This window comes from Strix uralensis, chromosome 3 (assembly GCF_047716275.1).
Source record: "Strix uralensis isolate ZFMK-TIS-50842 chromosome 3, bStrUra1, whole genome shotgun sequence".
NCBI classification, from domain to species: Eukaryota; Metazoa; Chordata; class Aves; order Strigiformes; family Strigidae; genus Strix; species Strix uralensis.
In genome coordinates this window covers 96,338,247-96,356,258 of record NC_133974.1, presented here as the reverse complement: position 1 = coordinate 96,356,258, position 18,012 = coordinate 96,338,247, and the positions used below count along the sequence as shown (strand labels likewise).

General features: G+C 39.1%; 1 long non-coding RNA gene across 1 annotated transcript; it reads right to left on the bottom strand.

The window, feature by feature from the left end:
- Nucleotides 1-706: 706 nt before the first annotated feature.
- On the bottom strand, nucleotides 707-13,940 carry LOC141941853 (uncharacterized). The gene is made up of 2 exons (XR_012628445.1): nucleotides 13,812-13,940; nucleotides 707-934 (listed from the first exon to the last, which is right to left on the bottom strand). It is a non-coding gene; the product is annotated as an uncharacterized LOC141941853 (long non-coding RNA).
- Between the last annotated feature and the right edge of the window lie 4,072 nt (nucleotides 13,941-18,012).

The following is an 18,012-nucleotide window of genomic DNA, read 5'->3' as shown; positions in this document are numbered from 1 at the left end:
TACATTTAAAAGGCACAGAAAATAACGTGAAGAAAGCTTCCTGTTGGGGAATGTGGTGGAAAAATGTCAACAGATAGTGATTGTCGCAGCAGGAGATATTAAAGAACACAAAAGCTAGAACAAAAGAGTCCAAGAATTGAACTGAGATACAACAGCGTTATGAGGAATAGACCCAGATCCATATCCATTACTTACACAGAAAAACCAAGGCTATGGATTCAGACAGGCTCCTTGCAAGTACCAAAACATGAGACAGATTCCCAAGGCTCTCAGAAGTCCTCAGTTTTTATTTTTATGCTGAGGAACAGATTTTCTAAGGAACAGGGTAGCATAGTTAGTATAGCCTTTGGTACCTGGACGGAAATGTAGCTGGACAAATGACTGGTCTCACCACTGCTCTCTTCCACCTCCACAGCCTAACAACCCTGAGGTAATTACTCTACCTGCACACTCACCAGGGACATCTTGAAGCCTGCAGACCCAACAGGACCTCAGAGCTGCTGACAAGCCAGCTGCCAAAGACATCTGTAGAGCCCGCTTAGAAAGTCTGGTCCTTCTGGTCTTACCAATATGCTGTTACCATGCTACAGCAAGGTATTTCTCTGTCAGAGAATTTTCTTCTTATACTAAATGCTATTCTTGCACTATTTTTCTATTGATAATGTATGTGTTTGAACATGGGAGAGAATAATCAAGGAAACAACTTTGGAAGAACAGATTTTATTGACACAACTCAGACTTCTGACAGTATGCATTATTTCATGGCAGTTCTTCATCTCTCTGCCTTTCTATGAGAACAGATAAACTTGTATATCTCTTCCAATTAGGGACAGTGTTCTGCTCCTGTTTATGCCAGTAAAATCCTCCAAAAGACTGTGGAACAGCACTGGCAAAAGACTTTGGACTTAGGTGATTTACTTTTATGAAGAACAACCTGATGAAAGAGAGAATACAGAAAATACAGTCCATGAGGATTAAGAATAACAGCACTGCAGTGTTACACATCAGTGACTCTTGTCTTCTAGGTTATGGAGTGATGGCAGTCTGTGAGACATGGACATTGCAAAGTGGTCCACGAGATTACTGCAGAGGAAAAATTAAAAAACAAAGACACTCTTATCCACAGTGATGCAAGCAAGCAAACAAATAAAATGGAGGAAGTAAAAGGAATAAAAGAACAAAGCTAACCCTAGTTTGTATTTATTTGTAAATTAAAAACATTGTGGCAACACTACAAAAGATGGTATATGGATTTTCCTCAGAAAGGGTAAGTGCCCATGGAATATTTTATTAAGGATAAATGACATTTTGATTAAAGAAAGCGATAAATATTATTATGCAACACATTGAGAAGAATCAGCAGCAGCTATGTTGGGATGAAATCCATGATTATTACAATTCAGGACAAAGATGTATAGCAATGACTGATACAGAAGAAGTGTAAGGAGACGTGGAAGATATGTTAACAGAGCCAGGCTCCAACCTATTTTTGACAGGAAATTCTGTTTTAGAAACCAAGGATGAGATTTGCTGCCAAAATTATTCACACTGCTTTATTGAAAGACATGGAATTACACTGATTTACCTGCAGAGGTCTTGCCTTTTACTGTAGAAGTAACTACTGTGCTTTGGTTTGCAAGAATATGAAAATCTTCCATTCAAAAAATGCAGTTTTACCCTCTCCTCCATTGTAGCATATCAGTCAGACAGTTTTCCATAAAACATCTTCATAGGGAAATACTAATTCCTGTTTGCCAGAAAAGGTCTAGTCTGAAGAATTTAAAATTTTAGAACAGGTAGTGAAACCAACCTTGTCAATTTATGTGAGATTTTGTAAAGTACATAACTGAATATTCCTTTTTGTTCCAACATTTAAATTAATTCATTCTGAGAAGGAGGGAAAAAACCCAAGAGTTTGTCTTGATTTTTATTTCACAGACACATGTTGCATTTATCATAATTCAAGACAGCAAAAAAATGTAAAACATCTTGAAAATTGCCTTGGAACAGAGAAAATAGCTCTAACCAGATGCTTCTAGGCTCAAAATTTATCCACTGTCTCCCACATCGCAAGCACACTGTCTCCCACTCTTTACATTGCCACGAGGTTATTAACCATAGGGGAAATCATTGTATCAGGCCCTCCCTTTTCTGTCACTCCATTAATTGCTCCAAGACAGCAGCTTAAGAGTTAAGAAAGAAACTTTATCAGGGACTTTGTCAAAGAAAATTTCTGAGAACTGTTAACTTGCAGCATGCTATTTAAAGAAAACTTCTGCTCATCAGAGGATAATCTCAGAAATCTGTGGGTTTGCAAAGTGGCAGGTACCCAGCTCTCCCTTGGCTGAAAACAGCAGAGAATTACTTTCATATCTACCTCCCACATACAGGAACTTTTGCCTGGGTTTTTCTGCTCAGTTCCTCATGGCAAGGCATTTCAGGCCACGCATTTGAACTTTGTTGGAAGTTTCTTTATTCATTTAAAATGAGGGATGCTGATCAAAGCGCTAAGGCTTTCAGTAGAACTGAGACATGGGTGTGTGTTGTCAAATATGATGTGGGATTGTTCTGGAGGTTTGTGCTCACTATTTCCAGGCTCAAATGTGAGTGTTTTCCATTAACGCAGACATGCCATCCCTTCAGTCATTCCTGTTGTCCTTCTTTGAACATTTTCTGGCTTTGCTAAATACCATCTCCAGCCAAGAGGATGAGACGTGAACAGTTTTTCAAGATGTGGGAATACAAGGGATTTAAACTTCTAAGTTATTTTATAATCCAGCAAACAAATAGTAAGGTAGATTAATGGTGATGTGGGAGCCAAGATGGATCAGTGTGGCTGTGATCACCAATCTGTGGCTGACACGCCCAAATTTATTAATGTCCTCAAACGGATGTCCTTGTCTGGTTTGGGTGGCTTTTGGAGAGCCAAAAAACTTCAGACTAATTATGTTCATTACTTGCTTTCTTAGGCTTGCCGGTTACCCCTGATTAAGTTTACCTTTGATATTTAGTCTAAATCTCTGCTCTTTGCAAGTACCTGGAAAGGGCATAGTGTTTACTATACAAATATTTAACTAGGCATTTTTTAGGCATTCAAAAGCATAAAACTTGTGTTTACATTTCATTAACCTAATCATCTTGTCTAGTGACATGAGTATACTTTTACTCATTTATCATCTCCTTTGTTTTTACCCAGATGTAAACTGAGGGTACAATTCTGCTGTTATTATTACTGGATCTCTGCACTTCTGGATCACAAAATGTACAGATAGAGGCAGTTCAAGCAGGGGCACATTTCCACAATTTTCATGGGCACTGACAGATCAGCCAGTCTATACAAGAGGACCTTTTCTCTGCATGTGTCACCTGCAGCTGGATCCTATTTCAGATTGCCATCCAGTTTTCCAGCCAGCTGCCTGGGAAGGTGTGCTGTTTCATGTGGGGTGCTTTGAACAGCTCCCCAGGAAGGAGAGACAAAGGGGAACAGAGATGACCCTATTCCTAAGGCCAGCCAGAATCCCAGGAAGCTTCCTCCCAAAAGCAGTTGTGTGTCACACTTCTGTCACCATTTGCACCTCAGCCTTGTCCTTTTTATTTCCACAAAGGGCAATCCTTGAAGTAGAAACAGCAGACACATGGACCTAGTCTTGTTTGAGCTCTACAAAGCTGTACAGAGATTACCTGCATGAGGAATAAGCTTTCTTATTTACTGTGAACCACACTCAGCTGGAAGCAGTACATAGGAAGATGCAAGACTGACCCATGTTTCTCTCTTTTTTCCTTCTTTCTCAGTGTAACCAGCAGTGGCTTCCATGCCAGGAAGTAGAAGTTGCTTGGACTGTTCCCCTCTGCTTTGCTGAGAGCTTAATATTCCTGTTTGCACTTTCTTAGCTGCTTGCACTGTGAGAGGAAGAATTATGAATGATATTAGTGGGAATTCTGATGAGGTGGTACTTTGCAGTCACCCGTATCTTTGAGATGTGTTCAGGATGAGCTCAGCTGAGGATCAGGACAGCATGACTTTGTGTTCTGTCTGTCTCAGGCTTCATCTGCAATGGCTCTGTCTTTGTTGATTGAAAATTATTCCTGATCTGCATGATGTCAGGGTGAGGTTGGCAGCCCACAGGAAAAGCACTTCACACAGTGGTTATGTTTGCCTGCTTTATATTTTCCCCTCAGTAAGCTTGGCTAGAATCTCTGCCTCCTAAAGCAGCAACAGACAGATCCAATCACTGAATTGAGGACAGATGAATAATAACTAATAATAAGCTCTACAACACAGCAAGGGGCCTGAAAGTGGAAAGCTCTACATCAGTGGAGCTGGAATGAAAAATTTCATTAACAAAAAATTGGTTTGGAATGTATGCTTGTCTGTGTGAGCAGCTGGGCTTGCTGAAAGCACAGGGGATGCAGCTACTTTATTAGTTAGACTTTTTCCTCTCCCCCCTTGTTTTAATTAAATGAAGACACTTGATATGAAAACCTTTTAACATCTCTCCCAATCACCTGTAGGTATGGGCAGGAAGCTCATCCTATGCTTAGTCTTGCTGGCAGTCACTCAAGAGCTGTTTTTTGCTACAGTCAGCAGCAACATGTGTCATGGATTCAGGCAGACTTTTGTTTTGATGACTATTCACAGGCACAAGAAACTGCACAGATATCAGAGGGCATTGTAATAAATTTGCTTCTTCCTGCCCCATTTCTGCTCTCAGAGTTTGTGAATTCACTGAAGTAAGTCAGCAAGGTATAAAATGCTCGAAGACAAAGAACTCAAAATATACACCTATATATAAACACTTGCATATATGAATATAGGTACATGTAGATACACGCATCATAAACAAACACATGCATAATATACCAAAAATGTGTGTACATAGGGAGGATTTCTGCTGGTGTCTACCCTCAAATGCCTGTTCAACACACATGTCCTCTGCAAGTCTTTGCAGTGTTGACCCGATAGATTTCTTGCACTTTCAGTTCATGCCAGTACACGTGTCATTTTTGTTTGGTAGTAAATTTGAAGAAGACTTATTAGCTTGGCTGCTTTTTTACTTCTACATAGTAAATTAACTGCTAGGTCTTCATTGCAGTTCTTTTGCTTTTACTGTGTTTAGTTACAGACTTGGATCAGAGTGATTGGCCCAATTGTCTCTAGAACACAGAACTGGCATGTAGTAATTGTGTTCTTTTCAGTTTTTCAGTGTTTGTACGACATCCTAGCTCTGCCAGAAAATCTAATAGGACATAATAGGCCCAACTGAGTTCTGTGTAGCTCCACTGAATTTTAATTGAGCTACCTCAAGGAAAAATTAGGTTTTTAATTATGATTATTACTCTCTCTTATTATTTTCTCTTCATAATATCATGGTGATTTTAAAACATGATCAATAGACACTTGTCTGGAATCCTACTGAGTACAACACAAGCACAAAAGGGATAGGAACTCCATTTGTACAGCTCAGCAGAGCACATAAATCCACACAAAACTCAAGGCATACATTTATATTCTTTTGCCTTCTTTGGGACCTAATGTGTATGTCTGGGTACTTTGCCTACTCAAGTGCCGATAGATAAGCCAGCACTGTTGGCATGGTCAGTTACAATGAAGTATGGAAACATCCTGTTCCCACCACACAACTGCTATAAGAATGATTCTACCATGATATTTGATTCACTCAAAAACTGCACAGGAAAAATTTAGTCATGTTGAATATTTAGTCCATTTTTTTTTTCAAATGTGACATTTCCAGATAAACATTATGTACCTGTTACTCATCCAACGTACAGCAAAACACCTTAAGAAGAAGAAAGAGTAACATGACAATCATATTCTAGGCAAGTAATTGGGAACTCCACATAAAAATTTCAATCAGCATTATTTTATGCTAGGTTTATGAAAGTGTAGAGTCAGACCTCACAAATGTGGGATGTGATAATTCTATTCTGATCCATGTGTCTATTCATATGATACTGGCATTAAACCATACTAAGTTACAAAGCACCATCCATTCATGTTCTGAATTTGTCCAGCCCCATCTGTGTCACTGGCATGATTCGTTACTTCTTCTGGACCAGAGCTTGGCAGAGAGATGTACCTATTTTTCATACAACAGATTCTATTTTCAAACCACAGAGAACACTTCTGTTAACAGCTGGAAGTATTTTTCTGTTATCACAATTTTATATAGGTAATGAAACAGTTGAGGAAATAAGCCACAGAAAGTCAGGTGGTTGTATAACTATCACAGTTCATAGGCAGTCTAACAGAACCATGGGCAAGTGTTTTTGTGAAAGTCCTTCCTCATCCATGTTCCACAGCCCAGTGCTTACACATGAGATAACCCTTAGTAAATTTAATTGCTTGGATGTCCGGCACATAAAGAAAAAATCCTCTTCTTCATTCCGGATGGTAGTGGAGTTACTAGCAGTGAAAAGTTCCAGAAGGTTAGGAAGCTTCTAGCACAACTTTAATATTGTGTTTTTAGGTTAACTGTGCATAATGTGAAATTTGAGACTGTTTTGCCACTGATTCACAAATTAAAAATGGGAGTGTGGGCTAAATACATCAGATGAAGTATTCATAATGCATAATTCAAGTATTCGAAAGGCAATATTCCCATCAGTTTCAAAAGATTGGTCATATGTGTTTTGGTTTGCCTTCATCTTTTTTTTTTTTCTCTTTGCCTTTTCTTTTTACATAACCCTACACTCATCACTAGATATATAACAGCTTTCAGCTCTGAAGAAATAATAGCACCACCGCCCTACATATCAACAACCTTTGGTCAACAGATTGATTTAACATTTCATGGTATCCATACTCTTAATTTATGATTGCAGGGAAACTGAGACAGAATCCCCTTAAAGTCCTCTGATGTAGTTTCTGTATAAAGAATCTGTTTTTTTACTAGCACTTCTCTTCTTCAGTGGGAAAATGATCATCATATTTTATGGGTACTGATACATACAATCCCCATATTCTCAGTGGGGCATTTCATATTCTTTCTCACAATGTTAAGAGAAATGACCACAAAAACCCAGTTGACAGCTCTGTTATGTTTAGACCATTATGAACCAAAGTCTTCCAGTTTTCAAACATGCCAGAAACAAACACGAATATCCTGTTACTACTATGCTTGGGGAAAGCACTGAAAAAATGGAGATCTGAGTCAGCAAGGCTTGTGCACATGGAAAAACATTCCTTTGTTCTTCAAATGTAAGCATGCAGATCACTCCTCATTTCTTATTTAAAATTATTTTTCCAATCATTGCCATAATTCAGAAGATGAGAAGAACTAAATCAGACCCAAATATTCTGCCTAACAGCAGAGTCTGTGGAAGCAGCTCACTGCAGGCAGATTTGGGAGCAATCTTCTGTTATGTTTCAGCTTGCTCTCTAATGGTTACAAATAGGCTTAAAGTTTAATGTCCTTTTCAAAATATGTTAGTGTTCACTGTTACAGCTGTGGCTGTGATTCAAGGTATTACTTGTAGTCATGCTTCACCATATCCTGATACAATATGAAATTTAACTGGAAAATATTTCCACAGTAACAAGGTCATTTTCCTAAAATCAACCACTTTCAAGACTGCCTTTTAATTTTCAAGGACTTATTCCTACAATTAAATAGACATTTTTCAGTGCATCATTTCCCTTGCCCTTCTCCCCACTCTCCGCCCTCCCTCAGCACTCAAAAGAAAAATCAAAGAATAAGTGTTTGATTTAAAAATGGCCATCTGCAACCAACAGAATGAAAACTACTTTGATTTTTGTGAGAACTTATGACTCATGGTCCTGGTGTGCTCAGCTGGAGGGATGGGGAGAAAGGAAAACATTGTTCACTGCCTCTCCCTGATTTTTCAACCAAATATTCTTTATGGATTTGGGAGGTTCCCTGCAGGCAACAAACCTCCAGAAATGTCCACCTCCTGTCCATGTATTTGTCAGGTGGGGATGGTTCCCCAGACAGCTCAAAATTCTTGTTTGTGCTTTTACCGGTGACTAGTCTAGCGAACATTCTTTCAGATTTTCTGTATTATTGCTTTTTAGTGCCTTGTACAAATGGGAAGAGCAAGTGAATTTTGGTCAGACATACAGAGATTACAGTAGTGACTGTAATTGCTCTTTATCATTGCCATGTTTCTACCACTGACATAGGCAGCGTGGTGGGGATAATCATCACATACAAGCTGGGGCTCAGACCACTGGTGTTTGGGGCCCATTAGAGCACCATTCTACAAGATCCCAAAGTTAGGAGCAGAGATTGAAGATCCAGGGCCCCAACAATGCCCAAGATTTTGGTAAAGCCCCAATTAGCAGTGTTCACATGCACATCTCTTCATCCATAATGAGGCTGATGCACACAGCCCAGTGAAAGACAACCTGACCTAGCCACATCTGGGTCTGTGGCTCACTCATACGGGCTGCAGGTGCAGAGTGACCAAGCGTGAGCTTCAGCAGCCAAAAATCACCAGGAGAGAAGAACAGCCAGTGCCCTGAGCTACCTGAATCCACATCTTGGGAACTGTCAGGAGCCCTCATCTGAAACATGGATGCTCATTAGAGCAGGACCCTGCCACATGTGTCCCTGACTGGGCTCCTTGGCAGCTCTGCAATGACAGCAGATAGCTGGGCTGAGTAATTGGCCCCAGGAGAAGGTTAATCCTCTCTGTTCAGACAGCTGGATGCACGGTACCGACGCCATACTCAGAACAAAGAGAAAAAAGAGCAAAGGATTTAAACTGCTCTGACATAGCAGCATCCTTTCATGTTCAGAAGGCAACTTGTTGATTAAGAGAGGTACTGCAGAGTGACAACTTCTCACTTCCTTAATTTTACCTATAATTTATGAATAATGTGTGATTTCAAGACATTAAAGAACAGTACTGCTAATCCAAGGAAGGCACATTTTTTTCCACAGAGTGCTGTCTGAACACTTGTGCTAAATATTAGTAGCTGAACACATATTCAATACACATACAGGATTTTAGAACTTTAACTCTTCTGCCACCAGTAATACATACCAAATAATGCCTGCATATACTAAGGTAACCCAAATTCTTCCTCCAGGGTAAACTCTGTTCACTAAAGAAGACCACTTCTATCTGCTTTCCTCCAGCACACAGGATTGCAAATCTGTATCAGTTTATTACAGATAAAACAGTCACTTTCTTCTGAAACATCACAGATGTGTAACAGAGAGAAAGTACTGATCACAATAGACCATCGGTGCTTAACAGGGAATGAAACAAAAATGGACTTAATTGTAAAAGCTTGTGAGCCAACAGATTTGGCATTTCTACTGAGATGTATCAGTTCTCACTCAACCTTTCATTTTCTGTGACTGTAAAAGGGATTTTTGCTATCAACTTCCATGGCAATGGAAGCAGGCTGCTGATGTGTTTTGACTCAGTTTCCCAGTCAATAAAGTGGAAAGGCCTGTACCTCTTTCATGGGCATATAAACACATTAATGCTGGCCCTGCACACTGAGATCCATGTATTCGATTCCAGAGTGTTATTGAAACTGATTGATGCAGCTCATTACTGGGCTGTAGGCCAGACCAGCTTTTAAGTCCTTTCCATGGCAGCAAATTTTGGCTGTATAATAAACACAGCCATGCTTATAAGAGATCTGTCATAAACACAACACATCTGTGATCACAAAAGCATAAGCTTCTAGAGCAAAGCAGAAGGAGTGGTGAGGTGGAGGGACTGGACCCTTGTCACTGGTGGTGGTAACCCCTGGTCAGTAAGGCACATGTCCTTGCCTCATGTGAGGGCAGACCTCTGCATTTCTTTCCTTGTTATCAGACTGCTGCTGTGTCTATCCCTGAAACACCTAAGCAGAAACATGTCTGCATGACTGTGCATGAAGGTGCACACTTATCCATGGGTGAATTGTAAAGGGGCTTGAGGGGAATCCAAGCAGTCACATCACATTGCAATATGAATTCTTCATATGTGCTTTAGCTAATGATAATTTCTTCTTTTGGGGGGTTATTTTACGTATTCCACTCAGTTAAAAGCAAAAAAAAAGAAACCACAAATCCTTTCAAAATTTAAATAAGCTTGAAATAAACAACGCCAAGATATAACTCATATTCAAAGATATTGGCAGGAGATTCACGTGGAGTAAAAGACTTTGTTCACCCTGTCTCACTTTCCGAAACATTTTTATTACTGCATTACTTTTCCCATGTTCTATATCTTCACTCTGGCATAATGTAGTTTAAAGAATGGAATCTAGTTTATTTCAACCCTAGGGCCCCACCCTGCCATGTTTCATTACATCAGGTTTTATAATCATCATATATAATTTTTACCCTTAATCTTACAGAAACTGTTCTCTCCTGCTATTTACATTTTAATATACATGAAAGCTTCTGTAAGTCTCTTTCAACTTTTTATTGCCTGTGTTTATGTAGGACCTCCAAATATTGCTGCTGTGCCATGGAAGATTCAGTGTCACAGGTATGTAACTATGATAACTATGACCTTGCCTCAGAGTTGACACAATATGAAAGTCTGACCTTCACTTATTCTGCCACGGAGGGGCTCCCTGATGATGGAGCTTTAGCAGTTCTTAGCACAAGAAGTAGCTGATTTTTTCTACTCCTATGTGACCCAGAGCTCGGCTATAAAAAATATGCCATCTGCTGAAAGGTCGTGCTCTGATTTGACATCCCTGAGGACTACTTTTTCCATTCAAGCTATGCCCGCATCGCTAAAGGCATCTGTCTCAGGGAGCTATCCTGAGCAGCCAGGCATAGTAGAGTGACTCATATCCAGACTGCACAGTACTGCCAACTTCTGGAGAAACCTAAACTTATTTTTATCACCTACTATGAGCCCCATATATTCATGAGTCCTCTATAGGCACCCTTGGGATAATTATTATTTGCATCAATACAAATTGCCTGAAACATCATGGTGCACGAAATGTGGCTTTTTATAGCCTGATGTCAAGCATGTGTGACATGGGACATGGCATAAGAGGGAGTGTGGGAAATGGGGGTACAAGGCCTGCTGAGGTGATACAGAAAGACTGTGTGCAGTAGAAAGAGCCATGTCTAATGTAGAGGGGTCCAAACTGCTGTCCAGTGAAGGACCACAAAGGTGATTAAGGGACTGGAGCATCTCTCCTATGAGGAGGGGCTGAAAGAGCTGAGGCTGCTCAGCCTCGAGAAGAGAAGGCTCATGGGGGGATCTTATCAATGTGCATAAATACCTGAAGAGAGGGTGCAATGAGGATAAAGCATCAGTGGTGCCCAGGCAATGGGTACAAATTGAAACTCAGGAGGTTCCCTCTGAACATCAGGAAACACACTTTCACTGTGAGGGTCATCAAGCACTGGCACAGGTTGCTTGGGGAGGTGATAGAGTCTCCATCCTTGGAGATACTAGAAAGCTATCGGGACATAGTCCTGGGCAACCTGATCTAGGTCGCCCTGCTTGAGCAGGGGGATTGGACAAGTGGACCTCCAGAAATCCCTTCCAACTGAACCACTCTGTAATTCTGTGATTCTGTGAAACCTCTACCAAGATTGAATTACCTGAAAACACTAAAAGTTTCCTTTTTACCTTCAAAAGAAATCAGGTTTCTAGACATGTAGTAGAAATAATGATACTTATTAAAGACAAACAAATGTAAATGTTTTTAAGTACATAACTCAGTGCAGAAGGCGGAAATTTTACTCTAAAATTTGGATGTGACAGAGAATATGTAAGTTAGCAAGTTTTCAGGGGAATTCACAAGTCTGGCCAAAGCTCTTATTTTTCATCTGTGCACCCAGCATGACTGGCTAAAATTAGGACTGATTTTTCTTCACCTCTGAAATAATGAGACATATGTCATTAAAGTAAAAATTGAAAGTCTTACCAAAGAAGAGTTATGACTCCACGCTTGCAGTAAAAAATTATTTTAAAATCATGGCATGAACTACTACCTTGATTTTGTAGGGAAAGATGGAACTCATCGAAACAAAGTTGGTAATCAATTTAGTCTTTTGCAAGGAAAAGAAAGAACAGAATGAAGGCATTGCATATAAAAAGGACAACCACTTAGCACTGATTGTGCTGGTAAGACTTTCCTCTGTGATGCTCCATACCTGTCAGCACCTTCTTTAAATGTAAAATATAAGAAGAATAATGTATTTTTTAAATGCTTAAACTACATTTTATTTTATCTTTCTGTGGAGGTGCAAAGTTTGCTGGCAATTACTCTCTACCCACAGCTTGCAGGATTCATGCCAAAACCCTCCTCCTCCACATGGGGAGGTATTTCAGCTGCTTTTACTGAAATCAGCACATTTCCTTTAAAGCTGCTATGGCCTTTAATTGAGATATCTCCTTTTTGTGTTTTGGTTTTGTTAAGCTGACACAAAGGGCATAACTTCAGATCACTGTATGAGAAACTTGCCAGTTTTTCCTGAGATAGTTTTGTAGTCATCACCTTTTCTCAGTACATGCAGCACCTATACATCCATCTATTCACATCGTTCTTTTAGCTATCTAGCCATCCACCCATACCATACACATCTACTATCTATGTTCACCCATTCATTCATGTAAAGAGTCATTCATTGTAAGAAATCAAAGTGCTTTCCAATGCTAAAACTTTTGACAGTATTTCCTCTCTTATATTCACTGCCACAGAAAGCTGTGAATATTGGGGCAGTTTAACTGAGGTCTATGGGCTAGGATTTCATGAGCTAAGTAATACAAACCCTGATACTGTGCAGCGTGAGGATCAGTTTCAGGCAGATTACTTCTCTCTGTTCCTATTAGGCAGCCTCAGTGATGTTAAAAGCTTTCCTAACATCAGTTTTCTAAGTGAGGTGCCACAGGGCTAGTAGAGAGGGAACTGTTGATGGGAAAAAGGAAGGAAACTAAGACACAGGACACACAGATAAGCAGTGTACAAATCTCCACTTAAAGACAGCTAGGTAGGATTCAAGAGCATTTGTTGTTGCAAAGAAGAGTACTGGTGATGGACAGCTGGCTGACATCAAACAGTAAGGTTGTGGAAAAGAAACCTCTTTTAGTGAAGCACTCTTTTAGAGCATGAGGATCATCAGGCCAGTATAGAGCTAAGAAATCCTGATGAAGGACCTAAAAGGAAAACTGCAGTGAACACGCACAGGTGCAGTATCTAAACCTAAATGCAGCTAAGATCTTGATGCTGCTCCAGAAACACACTTCTGTGAGCATAATGAAGAATCATTTCCCTTAAATTGAATCAATCTGTTCTTAGATCAATACTAAACAATATAATTCCCAGAACTACTCTTTATCAACCTCTGTTGTACTGTCCATTTTCTACCTAGCAGGTTCTCCAGCCCTCCACTAACAATTTCCTTCAACACATTTAAAGAAATTATATACATATATTCATAAAAGCCAGTTTTCAATCAAATACATGTGGTGAGAGGGAATATATTTAAAATGCAAAATCAGAAGTGGTTCATATTTTCTACAGAAGTAACATGAGATCAAAATTTAAATCTAGCTTTCAGTCATAAGTCATCCATGTGATGCAATACAGTGTACCATCACAGCTGAATGTCCATACCACTGGAAAAAACTTGAAATACAAAACCAGGTCTGAAATCCAAATCTAGATACAGGTGTGTAGCACCTCTCTTGTCTTCTTACTGACCAAGAAGCAAGAATGAGTCAACTGATAAAAGGATAAACAAGAATTGTGGTCCAACACAGAAATTCTTCTTTCTTCTTTTTGTGTCTTCATGTCTTTAGTGTGTCTATCATTATTTCCTACCGCACTTTTCATAGTAAATCATACTTACGGCTTCTCAGGAGCATCCATCCAGTATTTCCTCCTGAATCCTCTTCTTTACAACTGATGTCTCTCTCTCAGACCCGTACCCTTACAGCATGGATATTCTTCACATCAGCATGATTGCTGGGGCAAAGCACATTTCCTCTGAATTTGCTGTTCAGGAATGAAAGACCACCAAAATATTCAGCTAACTTTTTTGTATTTTTGGAAACAGCAGAAATTCCAGGGAATGAAGATAATTACAGGAGGTTAATTGAGCAATAAGGGAAAATGCATTTGCTGAACAGCTATGTTGACAGTGATAAGAATCTACAAAAGAAATCAACAGTCAGTAAAAGCTGATGCTTGAGCACGCAATCAAATACAGGAGCAAAGGTGTTTACTCCATTGCCTGATATTATTATTCAAATGACCTTATCTCTATTTGTCTCCAAGTTTATGCTTATAAAGAGGAGGAGCAGTATGTCATTTGACATCTACTGAGGCAATCTCAAAAAATGTGTGCTGAAGAGAATAGTCATACATTCCTCCAAGGAAGGATTTTGTTGTAGTTGTTTCAATATTTCTCATCTCTCAGATGAGAAAAATTTTTCAATAGCATAGACTTTCTTGGAAAATTAGGGCCCATTTCCTTCTGTTTATAAAATTATGTGCTCTGTAGTCAGAAAGGACCACTATGATCATCTAGTCTCAAAATTTCTGCACAGAGTCCTTGACATTTTTTTTCCCAGAGAGTGGACTAAAGGGTGTCCAAAACTAAAGTTTTACCTGAAAGATTCTAGGCAATGGCAAATCTATCGCCTCCTCCATGGAATTTCTTGCAATGTTAAATTAACCTTAGTGTTCAAAATGTGTTTTATTTCAAGCTTGAATTTGTCTGACTTCCAGCAAATTGGATTTCATTATATCTCTGTCTGCAAGACTGCAAATCTTCTCATTATCATAGCTTTCCATGTCCAAGAACCTCCACAAAATAATCGGGTAATCCTTCAATCTTTTATTTGATAAACTGAATAGATTAAACTTCTCAAAGCTCACGTAGGCAGAGTTTTTCCAGTTGTAATTATTTTGGCTCTTCTTTAAATGTAAAGGTCATGTAGCTAATAGTGATTTCAAAGACGCTGACAAACACTGGGTATTCTCTTCCTAGCAAGTAGGAAACTTAACACAGGGCACACAGAAAATTGCAAGTCCAGCTCGGGCATCCCCAGGTGCTAGTGACCTCCTCCTATTAGACTGTAAGTGTTGTATCAGAAGCTGTAAGTAGAAGCCATGGCTGGGGAGATACACCCAGCTGACAGATGTTAGTTGTGGTAGGATTTGTAGGATTTGCTTGCCTAAACGTGGGTGTGTAGTCCTGTTCAGATTGCTAGGAGACATCCCATATAGCCCGAGCTGCTCTTCTAAAAGGTTTGGGGTTTTTTGTATGTCCTGTGTCATATCTACCAGTCCCAGGCAGCTGAATCCAGTTCCTTAGGATACTTAAAATAGCACCTGATTTTTTAATTAATTTATTTATTTAAATTAATTGAATCTCACCTTCTGTGTCACATCAGAGTAATTCAGAGAAGTTATGAAATTTAAGAGAATCCTCAGAATTTTGTCATTCTGAAGGCTCTACACTGCTGGTGAATTTTACCAGGAAGATATACCAAAACAACAAATGAAAAGAAGTAGAGTTGTACCTACAAATTATCTTAGTAGTAAAGACTTTGTTTGCCGATAATCTCAATTAACTATTGCATTTTCAGCTCTGCTAGTGAGAGAGTTTTAGTTCACTTAAAGTGTGCCCTGTCCATTCCATTTATTATTTTTTTTCTCTCAGGATCCCATGTGGTACTAAATCAAATTCCCTGGAGAAATCCAACAAATACATTATATCAACAAAGTTGTTTTCATTAACCTGACTTGTAATCTTGCCAAAAAACATTAAAGGTTTGTTTGACAAGGCCTACTTCCACAAAAATAATTTGCCTGATATTATTTATATTTTTATTTTCTAATGCTTCATTAACAAAGTCCCAAATTAATTGTTCCATTAACTTATCCATCGCTGAAACAGCCTAAGTGGTCTACTGTGCACTGGTTTATCTCCTTTTTCTCTTTTAATATATATGAATTATATAAATGGCAGCCCTCCAGCAATTTAGATTTTTTTTATTTTTCAAGAGATATTAGATAATAACATAAGCTGTTTACAAAACTCTGTAGCTTATTTATTGCTCTTGCAGAAATTATCTTAACCTGTTGTTTTTAAAATGTTTATTTTCAACACATGCTGTTTAATACTGGCTTTTCTTGTGGAGAATGAGCCTTATTGTCTATCCCCATTATTGCATAAGCCAGGTAAATCTCCCTGTTTCAATCTAGACCTTCTTAAGCAAGAACAAAAATCAGCACCAAGAAAAGAGTTTATGCATGTACATGATGGATATAATTCTGAAGCTTCTCAGGAGCAGCCAGAGAGCATCCTTGGGGTTTTCTCTGTTGTCTTTCAAGTCATCACTGCTTCTGAAAACACTTTCACAAGAGTAACAGTATCATGAGCAAGCACTGTGCACCAGCATGTGTTGTGTTCTCTTATACCTAAGGCATAGGACTATGAATTTAAAAATCTGGATTCCATTCATATCTCTCTGACTAGCATGGAAAATATCATTGCCTCAGCTCATTTTAACCCCTTGTACTCATGTCCTCTCTCATCTTTTTTCTGTCTGTGCATTCAAACTGTAACAAGGGTTGTCTCGTGTAATCAGTAATACTTACTGAACTCCTGTTAAAATTAGGGCCTTAATGTGGTATCTCCACATATGTAATTGATAATACCAATGACTGACTGATAGGACAGGCTGGTAGTGGTATAACTCAGATGAACTTCCTTAGATCCTTACAGCTTTCATCTCATCAGAGGCCTCTTGAAACACCACAACCAGTTGGTTACAGAGAACATGCATCTCAGCTGCTTATTTGAAATTTTAATTAGAATGTAAAGCAGATGTGATCTTTGCTACCTGCTATATATTGGTTCTGGGCAATGATTTCTGCCTTCCAAGAGCAACCTAAATACTAAGTGTTTTACAAAGCCAAACCACATCTGTAATTTATTATTTTAATTTTTTTATTTTCCCCTCTTTCTTGTGCCACCTCATGTATAGCTTTTTTCTTTCCTTTTTTTCTGTGTAGGTGTAAAACAGAATGTATTATTTTATGTATAAATTATATATATGAGAAATAAACATGATGTATACACATTTATAGTTAACAACTAAAGCTACCACAAATCCTTCTTCCCCAACATCCCAGCTGCACTCTTCCCTTTTCCTTATACTGCCCCTAAGTGCTGGAACATGCGCTTCACCCAGGATATTTTTAAGGAGCCTCTGCACCCAAACACATGGCTCAGCAACAAGCTTTTATAAATAAAGGACTGTGTAGGAAGCAAAACTGTTGTGAAAGTCAAAGACGGCAAATATGAATATGCGTATAAGATGAGTGTGAAGGCCCAATCTGGAGATGACAGGAGAGGCACTGTACAGCCACAGACTGATTTCTCAGAACATGCACAACAGTGTGCTGCAAAAGGGACTTCAGACCTTGAACCCTTTAAAAGAAATGGGACTCATAAAGTTACATGAACTCTTAAGGAGGTAGAACTAACCTCCTCCCATGTCTTCAAATGCTTTTCTTCTCAGTCTTCTCCCTTCTAGCCCTTTGGCTTCAGCTGTATTTGCTTCAACTCACTGCTTTGATGGACTCAGCAGGCCACATGCAAAGGTGATGTTTTAAGTACAGAGGATGTGAGTCGCACACTGGGAAGCTGTTATGTGTCTAAGAACTGATCTGTACAACCTTATTCATTTTGAAGAGTTACTGATATCAATGTGATTACTTGCATGGTGCAAATATTCACCAATCTTATGGCTGCACATTTCAGGCCAGGGCAAAGACATCATTCTGCCTTCTTACTCATGCTGAGAATTTCTTTGATATAAAATAGTCACATTCAATAAAAATGTTTGTCCTGATAAATAAAACTGTTAGACTCTATATCCCTAAATCATCAAGCCAGCTCAGTCACATCTGTGGGTTGACCCAATATCTGGTTCTTAAGACCACTGATTATGCCAACATTAAGCTTCTTGTAAGTTGCTGGTGTGACTCAATCTTAACATGTAAAAGATGTAATCCTACACTCTTGTACGAAGTCT